Genomic DNA, 17,539 nt, shown 5'->3' with positions numbered 1-17,539 from the left:
GAGTTATCATTTGTAAGTCTGCAGGTTTGTGAATTGCAGTGCCCCTGAGCTCCATTATTCAACTCGCTTTCTTGGGAGCTGGCCGCAAAAGCGCAGGATTGCTTCAGGCCGTATTCTGGTTCCTGGCGGCAGGCTGAGCCTGTGGTTAATTCTTCTTCCTGATGGGAAAACAGAGTGACCTGTGCCTGTCCCAACACCTAGAGCTAGTCTCTCATTGGTTGCCCCTCTTCCCGTTCATCCTCAGGACAAATTGCAACCTGTACGGAACAGGAGGATAAAGGTGCTGATTCTCCAAGGAGAGAGATTGCTAGTAAAGCGGCTGGAATGGCGAACCGGAGCACAAGGAGATGAGAAATGAGGTGCGTTTTAGAAACCTTTCCCGATCACACGGTGTGCCATCTTCGGGGTTTCTCATGCATGTTTTCAATGTAGGACGATGCCCTTGAACCTGGAGATTTGGGACCCATGGGATGGGTACCACGCCGTATTAATTTAAAGGGTCTGCGTTAGCTCACCCAACCTCACCAAACCTCTCAGCCCCAAGAGTGTCCACCCATATGTCTCAATCAGCTGTGGGTCTAGATATGGTCAATCCAGGTGGCATCACAGCCCCTGAACGAATTTTGTAAGAATTTCTCTCTCTTTCACTGTCTTTGTTTCACGGGTTTTGAAAAGTAATTGATTTTTATAATGGGGTTTAGCTGCTTTTCACTGCTGTGTTTATGCCGCTTTACACCCACTTGACTCACTTACAGAGAGATATCAATACATAGGTTTTAAGATTCTTACTAGTCAGATATATTCTTGGGCGGTGAATAGGGGGTGTTGAGTCCAGTTCACTGAGCAAGGAGTAGGTCTTGTCTATTACATATTGGGTTTATGGAACGGTATCTGAGCTAATTTGAAACCCTTGATTTATGCATCACCCCACCTCACCTTTCCCGTTAAGCAGCCATAGTGTGTTTTCTAAACGTGTGACTCTGTTCTATTTTGTAATGCAGTTCAAGGGTAGCGGTTTTTACATTCCCTCTATAAGTGATATCTTATGATAAGTGTCTTTTTCTGTGTGATTTATTTCACTTAGAATCGTCATACCTAAATCCACTCATCATGCTGCTACTAGCCTTATGACATTGATTTCATGGCTGAGTCATATTCCATTGTACATAAGGACCACAACTTCTTTATCCATTCTTCTCTTTCCTCGGATATTTAAGGTGTAATGAAGTGGAGGTTTTTGTCAACAGAGTAGCCCAAAATTTGGGGTGCCTGTGTCTTGCTGATTTTTAGTTTTCCCAATTTATACGCCCATGAGTGGAAGTGCCCAAGCTCTCTAAGCTGAGTTTTTTAGATGTTTCAGGACACACCGTACACTTCTCCAGAGTGGCTGTTGGCAATTTACGTCCCGCCCATCAGCGTACCTAGGCTCCCATTTCTCCATGGCCTGTCCTGCATTTCTGGTTTTGACACTTTATTCAGCATGGCCCTTTTGACCAATGGGAAGCGAGACTTCTTTGTAGCGCTGATTTGCCTTTCCAGGTTGCTTGGTTGGCCAAAAAGGGCGTATGCGATTTTTCCTGAATATATTCAGGAAAAAACGCATACGCCCTTTTTGGCCAAGTGCATCACTGTCGAGGTTTTGCCGCTTTTCCTGTGCTTTAAAGGCGATTCGAATGTACCTCCTGAAATCTGTTTCCTGCAATTCTGCCTTGCTTTCAAATCCTCTTCGTTGCCTTCCCTCAATATATTTGTGGACGAGAGTTATCATTTCTAAGTCTGCAGGTTTGTGAATTGCAGTGCCCCTGAGCTCCATTATTCAACTCGCTTTCTTGGGAGCTGGCCGCAAAAGCGCAGGATTGCTTCAGGCCGTATTCTGGTTCCTGGCGGCAGGCTGAGCCTGTGGTTAATTCTTCTTCCTGATGGGAAAACAGAGTGACCTGTGCCTGTCCCAACACCTAGAGCTAGTCTCTCATTGGTTGCCCCTCTTCCCGTTCATCCTCAGGACAAATTGCAACCTGTACGGAACAGGAGGATAAAGGTGCTGATTCTCCAAGGAGAGAGATTGCTAGTAAAGCGGCTGGAATGGCGAACCGGAGCACAAGGAGATGAGAAATGAGGTGCGTTTTAGAAACCTTTCCCGATCACACGGTGTGCCATCTTCGGGGTTTCTCATGCATGTTTTCAATGTAGGACGATGCCCTTGAACCTGGAGATTTGGGACCCATGGGATGGGTACCACGCCGTATTAATTTAAAGGGTCTGCGTTAGCTCACCCAACCTCACCAAACCTCTCAGCCCCAAGAGTGTCCACCCATATGTCTCAATCAGCTGTGGGTCTAGATATGGTCAATCCAGGTGGCATCACAGCCCCTGAACGAATTTTGTAAGAATTTCTCTCTCTTTCACTGTCTTTGTTTCACGGGTTTTGAAAAGTAATTGATTTTTATAATGGGGTTTAGCTGCTTTTCACTGCTGTGTTTATGCCGCTTTACACCCACTTGACTCACTTACAGAGAGATATCAATACATAGGTTTTAAGATTCTTACTAGTCAGATATATTCTTGGGCGGTGAATAGGGGGTGTTGAGTCCAGTTCACTGAGCAAGGAGTAGGTCTTGTCTATTACATATTGGGTTTATGGAACGGTATCTGAGCTAATTTGAAACCCTTGATTTATGCATCACCCCACCTCACCTTTCCCGTTAAGCAGCCATAGTGTGTTTTCTAAACGTGTGACTCTGTTCTATTTTGTAATGCAGTTCAAGGGTAGCGGTTTTTACATTCCCTCTATAAGTGATATCTTATGATAAGTGTCTTTTTCTGTGTGATTTATTTCACTTAGAATCGTCATACCTAAATCCACTCATCATGCTGCTACTAGCCTTATGACATTGATTTCATGGCTGAGTGATATTCCATTGTACATAAGGACCACAACTTCTTTATCCATTCTTCTCTTTCCTCGGATATTTAAGGTGTAATGAAGTGGAGGTTTTTGTCAACAGAGTAGCCCAAAATTTGGGGTGCCTGTGTCTTGCTGATTTTTAGTTTTCCCAATTTATACGCCCATGAGTGGAAGTGCCCAAGCTCTCTAAGCTGAGTTTTTTAGATGTTTCAGGACACACCGTACACTTCTCCAGAGTGGCTGTTGGCAATTTACGTCCCGCCCATCAGCGTAGCTAGGCTCCCATTTCTCCATGGCCTGTCCTGCATTTCTGGTTTTGACACTTTATTCAGCGTGGCCCTTTTGACCAATGGGAAGCGAGACTTCTTTGTAGCGCTGATTTGCCTTTCCAGGTTGCTTGGTTGGCCAAAAAGGGCGTATGCGATTTTTCCTGAATATATTCAGGAAAAAACGCATACGCCCTTTTTGGCCAAGTGCATCACTGTCGAGGTTTTGCCGCTTTTCCTGTGCTTTAAAGGCGATTCGAATGTACCTCCTGAAATCTGTTTCCTGCAATTCTGCCTTGCTTTCAAATCCTCTTCGTTGCCTTCCCTCAATATATTTGTGGACGAGAGTTATCATTTCTAAGTCTGCAGGTTTGTGAATTGCAGTGCCCCTGAGCTCCATTATTCAACTCGCTTTCTTGGGAGCTGGCCGCAAAATCGCAGGATTGCTTCAGGCCGTATTCTGGTTCCTGGCGGAAGGCTGAGCCTGTGGTTAATTCTTCTTCCTGATGGGAAAACAGAGTGACGTGTGCCTGTCCCAACACCTAGAGCTAGTCTCTCATTGGTTGCCCCTCTTCCCGTTCATCCTCAGGACAAATTGCAACCTGTACGGAACAGGAGGATAAAGGTGCTGATTCTCCAAGGAGAGAGATTGCTAGTAAAGCGGCTGGAATGGCGAACCGGAGCACAAGGAGATGAGAAATGAGGTGCGTTTTAGAAACCTTTCCCGATCACACGGTGTGCCATCTTCGGGGTTTCTCATGCATGTTTTCAATGTAGGACGATGCCCTTGAACCTGGAGATTTGGGACCCATGGGATGGGTACCACGCCGTATTAATTTAAAGGGTCTGCGTTAGCTCACCCAACCTCACCAAACCTCTCAGCCCCAAGAGTGTCCACCCATATGTCTCAATCAGCTGTGGGTCTAGATATGGTCAATCCAGGTGGCATCACAGCCCCTGAACGAATTTTGTAAGAATTTCTCTCTCTTTCACTGTCTTTGTTTCACGGGTTTTGAAAAGTAATTGATTTTTATAATGGGGTTTAGCTGCTTTTCACTGCTGTGTTTATGCCGCTTTACACCCACTTGACTCACTTACAGAGAGATATCAATACATAGGTTTTAAGATTCTTACTAGTCAGATATATTCTTGGGCGGTGAATAGGGGGTGTTGAGTCCAGTTCACTGAGCAAGGAGTAGGTCTTGTCTATTACATATTGGGTTCATGGAACGGTATCTGAGCTAATTTGAAACCCTTGTTTTATGCATCACCCCACCTCACCTTTCCCGTTAAGCAGCCATAGTGTGTTTTCTAAATGTGTGACTCCGTTCTGTTTTGTAATTCAGTTCAAGGGTAGCGGTTTTTACATTCCCTCTATAAGTGATATCTCATGATAAGTGTCTTTTTCTGTGGGACTTATTTCACTTAGAATCGTCATACCTAAATCCACTCATCATGCTGCTACTAGCCTTATGACATTGATTTCATGGCTGAGTGATATTCCATTGTACATAAGGACCACAACTTCTTTATCCATTCTTCTCTTTCCTCGGATATTTAAGGTGTAACGAAGTGGAGGTTCTTGTCAACAGAGAAGCCCAAAACTTTGGGGTGCCTGTGTCTTGCTGATTTTTAGTTTTCCCAATTTATACGCCCATGAGTGGAAGTGCCCAAGCTCTCTAAGCTGAGTTTTTTAGATGTTTCAGGACACACCGTACACTTCTCCAGAGTGGCTGTTGGCAATTTACGTCCCGCCCTTCAGCGTAGCAAGGCTCCCATTTCTCCATGGCCTGTCCTGCATTTCTGGTTTTGACCCTTTATTCAGCATGACCCTTTTGACCGATGGGAAGCGAGACTTCTTTGTAGCGCTGATTTGCCTTTCCAGGTTGCTTGGTTGGCCAAAAAGGGCGTATGCGTTTTTTCCTGAATATATTCAGGAAAAAACGCATACGCCCTTTTTGGCCAAGGGCATCATTGTCGAGGTTTTGCCGCTTTTCCTGTGCTTTAAAGGCGATTCGAATCTACCTCCTGAAATCTGTTTCCTGCAATTCTGCCTTGCTTTCAAATCCTCTTCGTTGCCTTCCCTCAATATATTTGTGGACGAGAGTTATCATTTCTAAGTCTGCAGGTTTGTGAATTGCAGTGCCCCTGAGCTCCATTATTCAACTCGCTTTCTTGGGAGCTGGCCGCAAAAGCGCAGGATTGCTTCAGGCCGTATTCTGGTTCCTGGCGGAAGGCTGAGCCTGTGGTTAATTCTTCTTCCTGATGGGAAAACAGAGTGACCTGTGCCTGTCCCAACACCTAGAGCTAGTCTCTCATTGGTTGCCCCTCTTCCCGTTCATCCTCAGGACAAATTGCAACCTGTACGGAACAGGAGGATAAAGGTGCTGATTCTCCAAGGAGAGAGATTGCTAGTAAAGCGGCTGGAATGGCGAACCGGAGCACAAGGAGATGAGAAATGAGGTGCGTTTTAGAAACCTTTCCCGATCACACGGTGTGCCATCTTCGGGGTTTCTCATGCATGTTTTCAATGTAGGACGATGCCCTTGAACCTGGAGATTTGGGACCCATGGGATGGGTACCACGCCGTATTAATTTAAAGGGTCTGCGTTAGCTCACCCAACCTCACCAAACCTCTCAGCCCCAAGAGTGTCCACCCATATGTCTCAATCAGCTGTGGGTCTAGATATGGTCAATCCAGGTGGCATCACAGCCCCTGAACGAATTTTGTAAGAATTTCTCTCTCTTTCACTGTCTTTGTTTCACGGGTTTTGAAAAGTAATTGATTTTTATAATGGGGTTTAGCTGCTTTTCACTGCTGTGTTTATGCCGCTTTACACCCACTTGACTCACTTACAGAGAGATATCAATACATAGGTTTTAAGATTCTTACTAGTCAGATATATTCTTGGGCGGTGAATAGGGGGTGTTGAGTCCAGTTCACTGAGCAAGGAGTAGGTCTTGTCTATTACATATTGGGTTCATGGAACGGTATCTGAGCTAATTTGAAACCCTTGTTTTATGCATCACCCCACCTCACCTTTCCCGTTAAGCAGCCATAGTGTGTTTTCTAAATGTGTGACTCCGTTCTGTTTTGTAATTCAGTTCAAGGGTAGCGGTTTTTACATTCCCTCTATAAGTGATATCTCATGATAAGTGTCTTTTTCTGTGGGACTTATTTCACTTAGAATCGTCATACCTAAATCCACTCATCATGCTGCTACTAGCCTTATGACATTGATTTCATGGCTGAGTGATATTCCATTGTACATAAGGACCACAACTTCTTTATCCATTCTTCTCTTTCCTCGGATATTTAAGGTGTAACGAAGTGGAGGTTCTTGTCAACAGAGAAGCCCAAAACTTTGGGGTGCCTGTGTCTTGCTGATTTTTAGTTTTCCCAATTTATACGCCCATGAGTGGAAGTGCCCAAGCTCTCTAAGCTGAGTTTTTTAGATGTTTCAGGACACACCGTACACTTCTCCAGAGTGGCTGTTGGCAATTTACGTCCCGCCCTTCAGCGTAGCAAGGCTCCCATTTCTCCATGGCCTGTCCTGCATTTCTGGTTTTGACCCTTTATTCAGCATGACCCTTTTGACCGATGGGAAGCGAGACTTCTTTGTAGCGCTGATTTGCCTTTCCAGGTTGCTTGGTTGGCCAAAAAGGGCGTATGCGTTTTTTCCTGAATATATTCAGGAAAAAACGCATACGCCCTTTTTGGCCAAGGGCATCATTGTCGAGGTTTTGCCGCTTTTCCTGTGCTTTAAAGGCGATTCGAATCTACCTCCTGAAATCTGTTTCCTGCAATTCTGCCTTGCTTTCAAATCCTCTTCGTTGCCTTCCCTCAATATATTTGTGGACGAGAGTTATCATTTCTAAGTCTGCAGGTTTGTGAATTGCAGTGCCCCTGAGCTCCATTCTTCAAGTCGCTTTCTTGGGAGCTGGCCGCAAAAGCGCAGGATTGCTTCAGGCCGTATTCTGGTTCCTGGCGGCAGGCTGAGCCTGTGGTTAATTCTTCTTCCTGATGGGAAAACAGAGTGACCTGTGCCTGTCCCAACACCTAGAGCTAGTCTCTCATTGGTTGCCCCTCTTCCCGTTCATCCTCAGGACAAATTGCAACCTGTACGGAACAGGAGGATAAAGGTGCTGATTCTCCAAGGAGAGAGATTGCTAGTAAAGCGGCTGGAATGGCGAACCGGAGCACAAGGAGATGAGAAATGAGGTGCGTTTTAGAAACCTTTCCCGATCACACGGTGTGCCATCTTCGGGGTTTCTCATGCATGTTTTCAATGTAGGACGATGCCCTTGAACCTGGAGATTTGGGACCCATGGGATGGGTACCACGCCGTATTAATTTAAAGGGTCTGCGTTAGCTCACCCAACCTCACCAAACCTCTCAGCCCCAAGAGTGTCCACCCATATGTCTCAATCAGCTGTGGGTCTAGATATGGTCAATCCAGGTGGCATCACAGCCCCTGAACGAATTTTGTAAGAATTTCTCTCTCTTTCACTGTCTTTGTTTCACGGGTTTTGAAAAGTAATTGATTTTTATAATGGGGTTTAGCTGCTTTTCACTGCTGTGTTTATGCCGCTTTACACCCACTTGACTCACTTACAGAGAGATATCAATACATAGGTTTTAAGATTCTTACTAGTCAGATATATTCTTGGGCGGTGAATAGGGGGTGTTGAGTCCAGTTCACTGAGCAAGGAGTAGGTCTTGTCTATTACATATTGGGTTTATGGAACGGTATCTGAGCTAATTTGAAACCCTTGATTTATGCATCACCCCACCTCACCTTTCCCGTTAAGCAGCCATAGTGTGTTTTCTAAACGTGTGACTCTGTTCTATTTTGTAATGCAGTTCAAGGGTAGCGGTTTTTACATTCCCTCTATAAGTGATATCTTATGATAAGTGTCTTTTTCTGTGTGATTTATTTCACTTAGAATCGTCATACCTAAATCCACTCATCATGCTGCTACTAGCCTTATGACATTGATTTCATGGCTGAGTGATATTCCATTGTACATAAGGACCACAACTTCTTTATCCATTCTTCTCTTTCCTCGGATATTTAAGGTGTAATGAAGTGGAGGTTTTTGTCAACAGAGTAGCCCAAAATTTGGGGTGCCTGTGTCTTGCTGATTTTTAGTTTTCCCAATTTATACGCCCATGAGTGGAAGTGCCCAAGCTCTCTAAGCTGAGTTTTTTAGATGTTTCAGGACACACCGTACACTTCTCCAGAGTGGCTGTTGGCAATTTACGTCCCGCCCATCAGCGTAGCTAGGCTCCCATTTCTCCATGGCCTGTCCTGCATTTCTGGTTTTGACACTTTATTCAGCGTGGCCCTTTTGACCAATGGGAAGCGAGACTTCTTTGTAGCGCTGATTTGCCTTTCCAGGTTGCTTGGTTGGCCAAAAAGGGCGTATGCGATTTTTCCTGAATATATTCAGGAAAAAACGCATACGCCCTTTTTGGCCAAGTGCATCACTGTCGAGGTTTTGCCGCTTTTCCTGTGCTTTAAAGGCGATTCGAATGTACCTCCTGAAATCTGTTTCCTGCAATTATGCCTTGCTTTCAAATCCTCTTCGTTGCCTTCCCTCAATATATTTGTGGACGAGAGTTATCATTTCTAAGTCTGCAGGTTTGTGAATTGCAGTGCCCCTGAGCTCCATTATTCAACTCGCTTTCTTGGGAGCTGGCCGCAAAAGCGCAGGATTGCTTCAGGCCGTATTCTGGTTCCTGGCGGAAGGCTGAGCCTGTGGTTAATTCTTCTTCCTGATGGGAAAACAGAGTGACGTGTGCCTGTCCCAACACCTAGAGCTAGTCTCTCATTGGTTGCCCCTCTTCCCGTTCATCCTCAGGACAAATTGCAACCTGTACGGAACAGGAGGATAAAGGTGCTGATTCTCCAAGGAGAGAGATTGCTAGTAAAGCGGCTGGAATGGCGAACCGGAGCACAAGCAGATGAGAAATGAGGTGCGTTTTAGAAACCTTTCCCCATCACACGGTGTGCCATCTTCGGGGTTTCTCATGCATGTTTTCAATGTAGGACGATGCCCTTGAACCTGGAGATTTGGGACCCATGGGATGGGTACCACGCCGTATTAATTTAAAGGGTCTGCGTTAGCTCACCCAACCTCACCAAACCTCTCAGCCCCAAGAGTGTCCACCCATATGTCTCAATCAGCTGTGGGTCTAGATATGGTCAATCCAGGTGGCATCACAGCCCCTGAACGAATTTTGTAAGAATTTCTCTCTCTTTCACTGTCTTTGTTTCACGGGTTTTGAAAAGTAATTGATTTTTATAATGGGGTTTAGCTGCTTTTCACTGCTGTGTTTATGCCGCTTTACACCCACTTGACTCACTTACAGAGAGATATCAATACATAGGTTTTAAGATTCTTACTAGTCAGATATATTCTTGGGCGGTGAATAGGGGGTGTTGAGTCCAGTTCACTGAGCAAGGAGTAGGTCTTGTCTATTACATATTGGGTTCATGGAACGGTATCTGAGCTAATTTGAAACCCTTGTTTTATGCATCACCCCACCTCACCTTTCCCGTTAAGCAGCCATAGTGTGTTTTCTAAATGTGTGACTCCGTTCTGTTTTGTAATTCAGTTCAAGGGTAGCGGTGTTTACATTCCCTCTATAAGTGATATCTCATGATAAGTGTCTTTTTCTGTGTGACTTATTTCACTTAGAATCGTCATACCTAAATCCACTCATCATGCTGCTACTAGCCTTATGACATTGATTTCATGGCTGAGTGATATTCCATTGTACATAAGGACCACAACTTCTTTATCCATTCTTCTCTTTCCTCGGATATTTAAGGTGTAACGAAGTGGAGGTTCTTGTCAACAGAGAAGCCCAAAACTTTGGGGTGCCTGTGTCTTGCTGATTTTTAGTTTTTCCAATTTATACGCCCATGAGTGGAAGTGCCCAAGCTCTCTAAGCTGAGTTTTTTAGATGTTTCAGGACACACCTTACACTTCTCCAGAGTGGCTGTTGGCAATTTACGTCCCGCCCTTCAGCGTAGCAAGGCTCCCATTTCTCCATGGCCTGTCCTGCATTTCTGGTTTTGACCCTTTATTCAGCATGACCCTTTTGACCGATGGGAAGCGAGACTTCTTTGTAGCGCTGATTTGCCTTTCCAGGTTGCTTGGTTGGCCAAAAAGGGCGTATGCGTTTTTTCCTGAATATATTCAGGAAAAAACGCATACGCCCTTTTTGGCCAAGGGCATCATTGTCGAGGTTTTGCCGCTTTTCCTGTGCTTTAAAGGCGATTCGAATCTACCTCCTGAAATCTGTTTCCTGCAATTCTGCCTTGCTTTCAAATCCTCTTCGTTGCCTTCCCTCAATATATTTGTGGACGAGAGTTATCATTTCTAAGTCTGCAGGTTTGTGAATTGCAGTGCCCCTGAGCTCCATTCTTCAACTCGCTTTCTTGGGAGCTGGCCGCAAAAGCGCAGGATTGCTTCAGGCCGTATTCTGGTTCCTGGCGGCAGGCTGAGCCTGTGGTTAATTCTTCTTCCTGATGGGAAAACAGAGTGACGTGTGCCTGTCCCAACACCTAGAGCTAGTCTCTCATTGGTTGCCCCTCTTCCCGTTCATCCTCAGGACAAATTGCAACCTGTACGGAACAGGAGGATAAAGGTGCTGATTCTCCAAGGAGAGAGATTGCTAGTAAAGCGGCTGGAATGGCGAACCGGAGCACAAGGAGATGAGAAATGAGGTGCGTTTTAGAAACCTTTCCCCATCACACGGTGTGCCATCTTCGGGGTTTCTCATGCATGTTTTCAATGTAGGACGATGCCCTTGAACCTGGAGATTTGGGACCCATGGGATGGGTACCACGCCGTATTAATTTAAAGGGTCTGCGTTAGCTCACCCAACCTCACCAAACCTCTCAGCCCCAAGAGTGTCCACCCATATGTCTCAATCAGCTGTGGGTCTAGATATGGTCAATCCAGGTGGCATCACAGCCCCTGAACGAATTTTGTAAGAATTTCTCTCTCTTTCACTGTCTTTGTTTCACGGGTTTTGAAAAGTAATTGATTTTTATAATGGGGTTTAGCTGCTTTTCACTGCTGTGTTTATGCCGCTTTACACCCACTTGACTCACTTACAGAGAGATATCAATACATAGGTTTTAAGATTCTTACTAGTCAGATATATTCTTGGGCGGTGAATAGGGGGTGTTGAGTCCAGTTCACTGAGCAAGGAGTAGGTCTTGTCTATTACATATTGGGTTCATGGAACGGTATCTGAGCTAATTTGAAACCCTTGTTTTATGCATCACCCCACCTCACCTTTCCCGTTAAGCAGCCATAGTGTGTTTTCTAAATGTGTGACTCCGTTCTGTTTTGTAATTCAGTTCAAGGGTAGCGGTTTTTACATTCCCTCTATAAGTGATATCTCATGATAAGTGTCTTTTTCTGTGGGACTTATTTCACTTAGAATCGTCATACCTAAATCCACTCATCATGCTGCTACTAGCCTTATGACATTGATTTCATGGCTGAGTGATATTCCATTGTACATAAGGACCACAACTTCTTTATCCATTCTTCTCTTTCCTCGGATATTTAAGGTGTAACGAAGTGGAGGTTCTTGTTAACAGAGAAGCCCAAAACTTTGGGGTGCCTGTGTCTTGCTGATTTTTAGTTTTCCCAATTTATACGCCCATGAGTGGAAGTGCCCAAGCTCTCTAAGCTGAGTTTTTTAGATGTTTCAGGACACACCGTACACTTCTCCAGAGTGGCTGTTGGCAATTTACGTCCCGCCCTTCAGCGTAGCAAGGCTCCCATTTCTCCATGGCCTGTCCTGCATTTCTGGTTTTGACCCTTTATTCAGCATGACCCTTTTGACCGATGGGAAGCGAGACTTCTTTGTAGCGCTGATTTGCCTTTCCAGGTTGCTTGGTTGGCCAAAAAGGGCGTATGCGTTTTTTCCTGAATATATTCAGGAAAAAACGCATACGCCCTTTTTGGCCAAGGGCATCATTGTCGAGGTTTTGCCGCTTTTCCTGTGCTTTAAAGGCGATTCGAATGTACCTCCTGAAATCTGTTTCCTGCAATTCTGCCTTGCTTTCAAATCCTCTTCGTTGCCTTCCCTCAATATATTTGTGGACGAGAGTTATCATTTGTAAGTCTGCAGGTTTGTGAATTGCAGTGCCCCTGAGCTCCATTATTCAACTCGCTTTCTTGGGAGCTGGCCGCAAAAGCGCAGGATTGCTTCAGGCCGTATTCTGGTTCCTGGCGGCAGGCTGAGCCTGTGGTTAATTCTTCTTCCTGATGGGAAAACAGAGTGACCTGTGCCTGTCCCAACACCTAGAGCTAGTCTCTCATTGGTTGCCCCTCTTCCCGTTCATCCTCAGGACAAATTGCAACCTGTACGGAACAGGAGGATAAAGGTGCTGATTCTCCAAGGAGAGAGATTGCTAGTAAAGCGGCTGGAATGGCGAACCGGAGCACAAGGAGATGAGAAATGAGGTGCGTTTTAGAAACCTTTCCCGATCACACGGTGTGCCATCTTCGGGGTTTCTCATGCATGTTTTCAATGTAGGACGATGCCCTTGAACCTGGAGATTTGGGACCCATGGGATGGGTACCACGCCGTATTAATTTAAAGGGTCTGCGTTAGCTCACCCAACCTCACCAAACCTCTCAGCCCCAAGAGTGTCCACCCATATGTCTCAATCAGCTGTGGGTCTAGATATGGTCAATCCAGGTGGCATCACAGCCCCTGAACGAATTTTGTAAGAATTTCTCTCTCTTTCACTGTCTTTGTTTCACGGGTTTTGAAAAGTAATTGATTTTTATAATGGGGTTTAGCTGCTTTTCACTGCTGTGTTTATGCCGCTTTACACCCACTTGACTCACTTACAGAGAGATATCAATACATAGGTTTTAAGATTCTTACTAGTCAGATATATTCTTGGGCGGTGAATAGGGGGTGTTGAGTCCAGTTCACTGAGCAAGGAGTAGGTCTTGACTATTACATATTGGGTTTATGGAACGGTATCTGAGCTAATTTGAAACCCTTGATTTATGCATCACCCCACCTCACCTTTCCCGTTAAGCAGCCATAGTGTGTTTTCTAAACGTGTGACTCTGTTCTATTTTGTAATGCAGTTCAAGGGTAGCGGTTTTTACATTCCCTCTATAAGTGATATCTTATGATAAGTGTCTTTTTCTGTGTGATTTATTTCACTTAGAATCGTCATACCTAAATCCACTCATCATGCTGCTACTAGCCTTATGACATTGATTTCATGGCTGAGTCATATTCCATTGTACATAAGGACCACAACTTCTTTATCCATTCTTCTCTTTCCTCGGATATTTAAGGTGTAATGAAGTGGAGGTTTTTGTCAACAGAGTAGCCCAAAATTTGGGGTGCCTGTGTCTTGCTGATTTTTAGTTTTCCCAATTTATACGCCCATGAGTGGAAGTGCCCAAGCTCTCTAAGCTGAGTTTTTTAGATGTTTCAGGACACACCGTACACTTCTCCAGAGTGGCTGTTGGCAATTTACGTCCCGCCCATCAGCGTAGCTAGGCTCCCATTTCTCCATGGCCTGTCCTGCATTTCTGGTTTTGACACTTTATTCAGCATGGCCCTTTTGACCAATGGGAAGCGAGACTTCTTTGTAGCGCTGATTTGCCTTTCCAGGTTGCTTGGTTGGCCAAAAAGGGCGTATGCGATTTTTCCTGAATATATTCAGGAAAAAACGCATACGCCCTTTTTGGCCAAGTGCATCACTGTCGAGGTTTTGCCGCTTTTCCTGTGCTTTAAAGGCGATTCGAATGTACCTCCTGAAATCTGTTTCCTGCAATTCTGCCTTGCTTTCAAATCCTCTTCGTTGCCTTCCCTCAATATATTTGTGGACGAGAGTTATCATTTCTAAGTCTGCAGGTTTGTGAATTGCAGTGCCCCTGAGCTCCATTATTCAACTCGCTTTCTTGGGAGCTGGCCGCAAAAGCGCAGGATTGCTTCAGGCCGTATTCTGGTTCCTGGCGGCAGGCTGAGCCTGTGGTTAATTCTTCTTCCTGATGGGAAAACAGAGTGACCTGTGCCTGTCCCAACACCTAGAGCTAGTCTCTCATTGGTTGCCCCTCTTCCCGTTCATCCTCAGGACAAATTGCAACCTGTACGGAACAGGAGGATAAAGGTGCTGATTCTCCAAGGAGAGAGATTGCTAGTAAAGCGGCTGGAATGGCGAACCGGAGCACAAGGAGATGAGAAATGAGGTGCGTTTTAGAAACCTTTCCCGATCACACGGTGTGCCATCTTCGGGGTTTCTCATGCATGTTTTCAATGTAGGACGATGCCCTTGAACCTGGAGATTTGGGACCCATGGGATGGGTACCACGCCGTATTAATTTAAAGGGTCTGCGTTAGCTCACCCAACCTCACCAAACCTCTCAGCCCCAAGAGTGTCCACCCATATGTCTCAATCAGCTGTGGGTCTAGATATGGTCAATCCAGGTGGCATCACAGCCCCTGAACGAATTTTGTAAGAATTTCTCTCTCTTTCACTGTCTTTGTTTCACGGGTTTTGAAAAGTAATTGATTTTTATAATGGGGTTTAGCTGCTTTTCACTGCTGTGTTTATGCCGCTTTACACCCACTTGACTCACTTACAGAGAGATATCAATACATAGGTTTTAAGATTCTTACTAGTCAGATATATTCTTGGGCGGTGAATAGGGGGTGTTGAGTCCAGTTCACTGAGCAAGGAGTAGGTCTTGTCTATTACATATTGGGTTTATGGAACGGTATCTGAGCTAATTTGAAACCCTTGATTTATGCATCACCCCACCTCACCTTTCCCGTTAAGCAGCCATAGTGTGTTTTCTAAACGTGTGACTCTGTTCTATTTTGTAATGCAGTTCAAGGGTAGCGGTTTTTACATTCCCTCTATAAGTGATATCTTATGATAAGTGTCTTTTTCTGTGTGATTTATTTCACTTAGAATCGTCATACCTAAATCCACTCATCATGCTGCTACTAGCCTTATGACATTGATTTCATGGCTGAGTGATATTCCATTGTACATAAGGACCACAACTTCTTTATCCATTCTTCTCTTTCCTCGGATATTTAAGGTGTAATGAAGTGGAGGTTTTTGTCAACAGAGTAGCCCAAAATTTGGGGTGCCTGTGTCTTGCTGATTTTTAGTTTTCCCAATTTATACGCCCATGAGTGGAAGTGCCCAAGCTCTCTAAGCTGAGTTTTTTAGATGTTTCAGGACACACCGTACACTTCTCCAGAGTGGCTGTTGGCAATTTACGTCCCGCCCATCAGCGTAGCTAGGCTCCCATTTCTCCATGGCCTGTCCTGCATTTCTGGTTTTGACACTTTATTCAGCGTGGCCCTTTTGACCAATGGGAAGCGAGACTTCTTTGTAGCGCTGATTTGCCTTTCCAGGTTGCTTGGTTGGCCAAAAAGGGCGTATGCGATTTTTCCTGAATATATTCAGGAAAAAACGCATACGCCCTTTTTGGCCAAGTGCATCACTGTCGAGGTTTTGCCGCTTTTCCTGTGCTTTAAAGGCGATTCGAATGTACCTCCTGAAATCTGTTTCCTGCAATTCTGCCTTGCTTTCAAATCCTCTTCGTTGCCTTCCCTCAATATATTTGTGGACGAGAGTTATCATTTCTAAGTCTGCAGGTTTGTGAATTGCAGTGCCCCTGAGCTCCATTATTCAACTCGCTTTCTTGGGAGCTGGCCGCAAAATCGCAGGATTGCTTCAGGCCGTATTCTGGTTCCTGGCGGAAGGCTGAGCCTGTGGTTAATTCTTCTTCCTGATGGGAAAACAGAGTGACGTGTGCCTGTCCCAACACCTAGAGCTAGTCTCTCATTGGTTGCCCCTCTTCCCGTTCATCCTCAGGACAAATTGCAACCTGTACGGAACAGGAGGATAAAGGTGCTGATTCTCCAAGGAGAGAGATTGCTAGTAAAGCGGCTGGAATGGCGAACCGGAGCACAAGGAGATGAGAAATGAGGTGCGTTTTAGAAACCTTTCCCGATCACACGGTGTGCCATCTTCGGGGTTTCTCATGCATGTTTTCAATGTAGGACGATGCCCTTGAACCTGGAGATTTGGGACCCATGGGATGGGTACCACGCCGTATTAATTTAAAGGGTCTGCGTTAGCTCACCCAACCTCACCAAACCTCTCAGCCCCAAGAGTGTCCACCCATATGTCTCAATCAGCTGTGGGTCTAGATATGGTCAATCCAGGTGGCATCACAGCCCCTGAACGAATTTTGTAAGAATTTCTCTCTCTTTCACTGTCTTTGTTTCACGGGTTTTGAAAAGTAATTGATTTTTATAATGGGGTTTAGCTGCTTTTCACTGCTGTGTTTATGCCGCTTTACACCCACTTGACTCACTTACAGAGAGATATCAATACATAGGTTTTAAGATTCTTACTAGTCAGATATATTCTTGGGCGGTGAATAGGGGGTGTTGAGTCCAGTTCACTGAGCAAGGAGTAGGTCTTGTCTATTACATATTGGGTTCATGGAACGGTATCTGAGCTAATTTGAAACCCTTGTTTTATGCATCACCCCACCTCACCTTTCCCGTTAAGCAGCCATAGTGTGTTTTCTAAATGTGTGACTCCGTTCTGTTTTGTAATTCAGTTCAAGGGTAGCGGTTTTTACATTCCCTCTATAAGTGATATCTCATGATAAGTGTCTTTTTCTGTGGGACTTATTTCACTTAGAATCGTCATACCTAAATCCACTCATCATGCTGCTACTAGCCTTATGACATTGATTTCATGGCTGAGTGATATTCCATTGTACATAAGGACCACAACTTCTTTATCCATTCTTCTCTTTCCTCGGATATTTAAGGTGTAACGAAGTGGAGGTTCTTGTCAACAGAGTAGCCCAAAATTTGGGGTGCCTGTGTCTTGCTGATTTTTAGTTTTCCCAATTTATACGCCCATGAGTGGAAGTGCCCAAGCTCTCTAAGCTGAGTTTTTTAGATGTTTCAGGACACACCGTACACTTCTCCAGAGTGGCTGTTGGCAATTTACGTCCCGCCCATCAGCGTAGCTAGGCTCCCATTTCTCCATGGCCTGTCCTGCATTTCTGGTTTTGACACTTTATTCAGCGTGGCCCTTTTGACCAATGGGAAGCGAGACTTCTTTGTAGCGCTGATTTGCCTTTCCAGGTTGCTTGGTTGGCCAAAAAGGGCGTATGCGATTTTTCCTGAATATATTCAGGAAAAAACGCATACGCCCTTTTTGGCCAAGTGCATCACTGTCGAGGTTTTGCCGCTTTTCCTGTGCTTTAAAGGCGATTCGAATGTACCTCCTGAAATCTGTTTCCTGCAATTCTGCCTTGC

Source organism: Balaenoptera borealis (assembly GCF_965194805.1).
Source record: "Balaenoptera borealis genome assembly, chromosome: 9".
Lineage (NCBI taxonomy): Eukaryota > Metazoa > Chordata > Mammalia > Artiodactyla > Balaenopteridae > Balaenoptera > Balaenoptera borealis.
The sequence above is the reverse complement of the archived record's forward strand: the minus strand, read 5'-3'. Positions refer to the sequence as shown.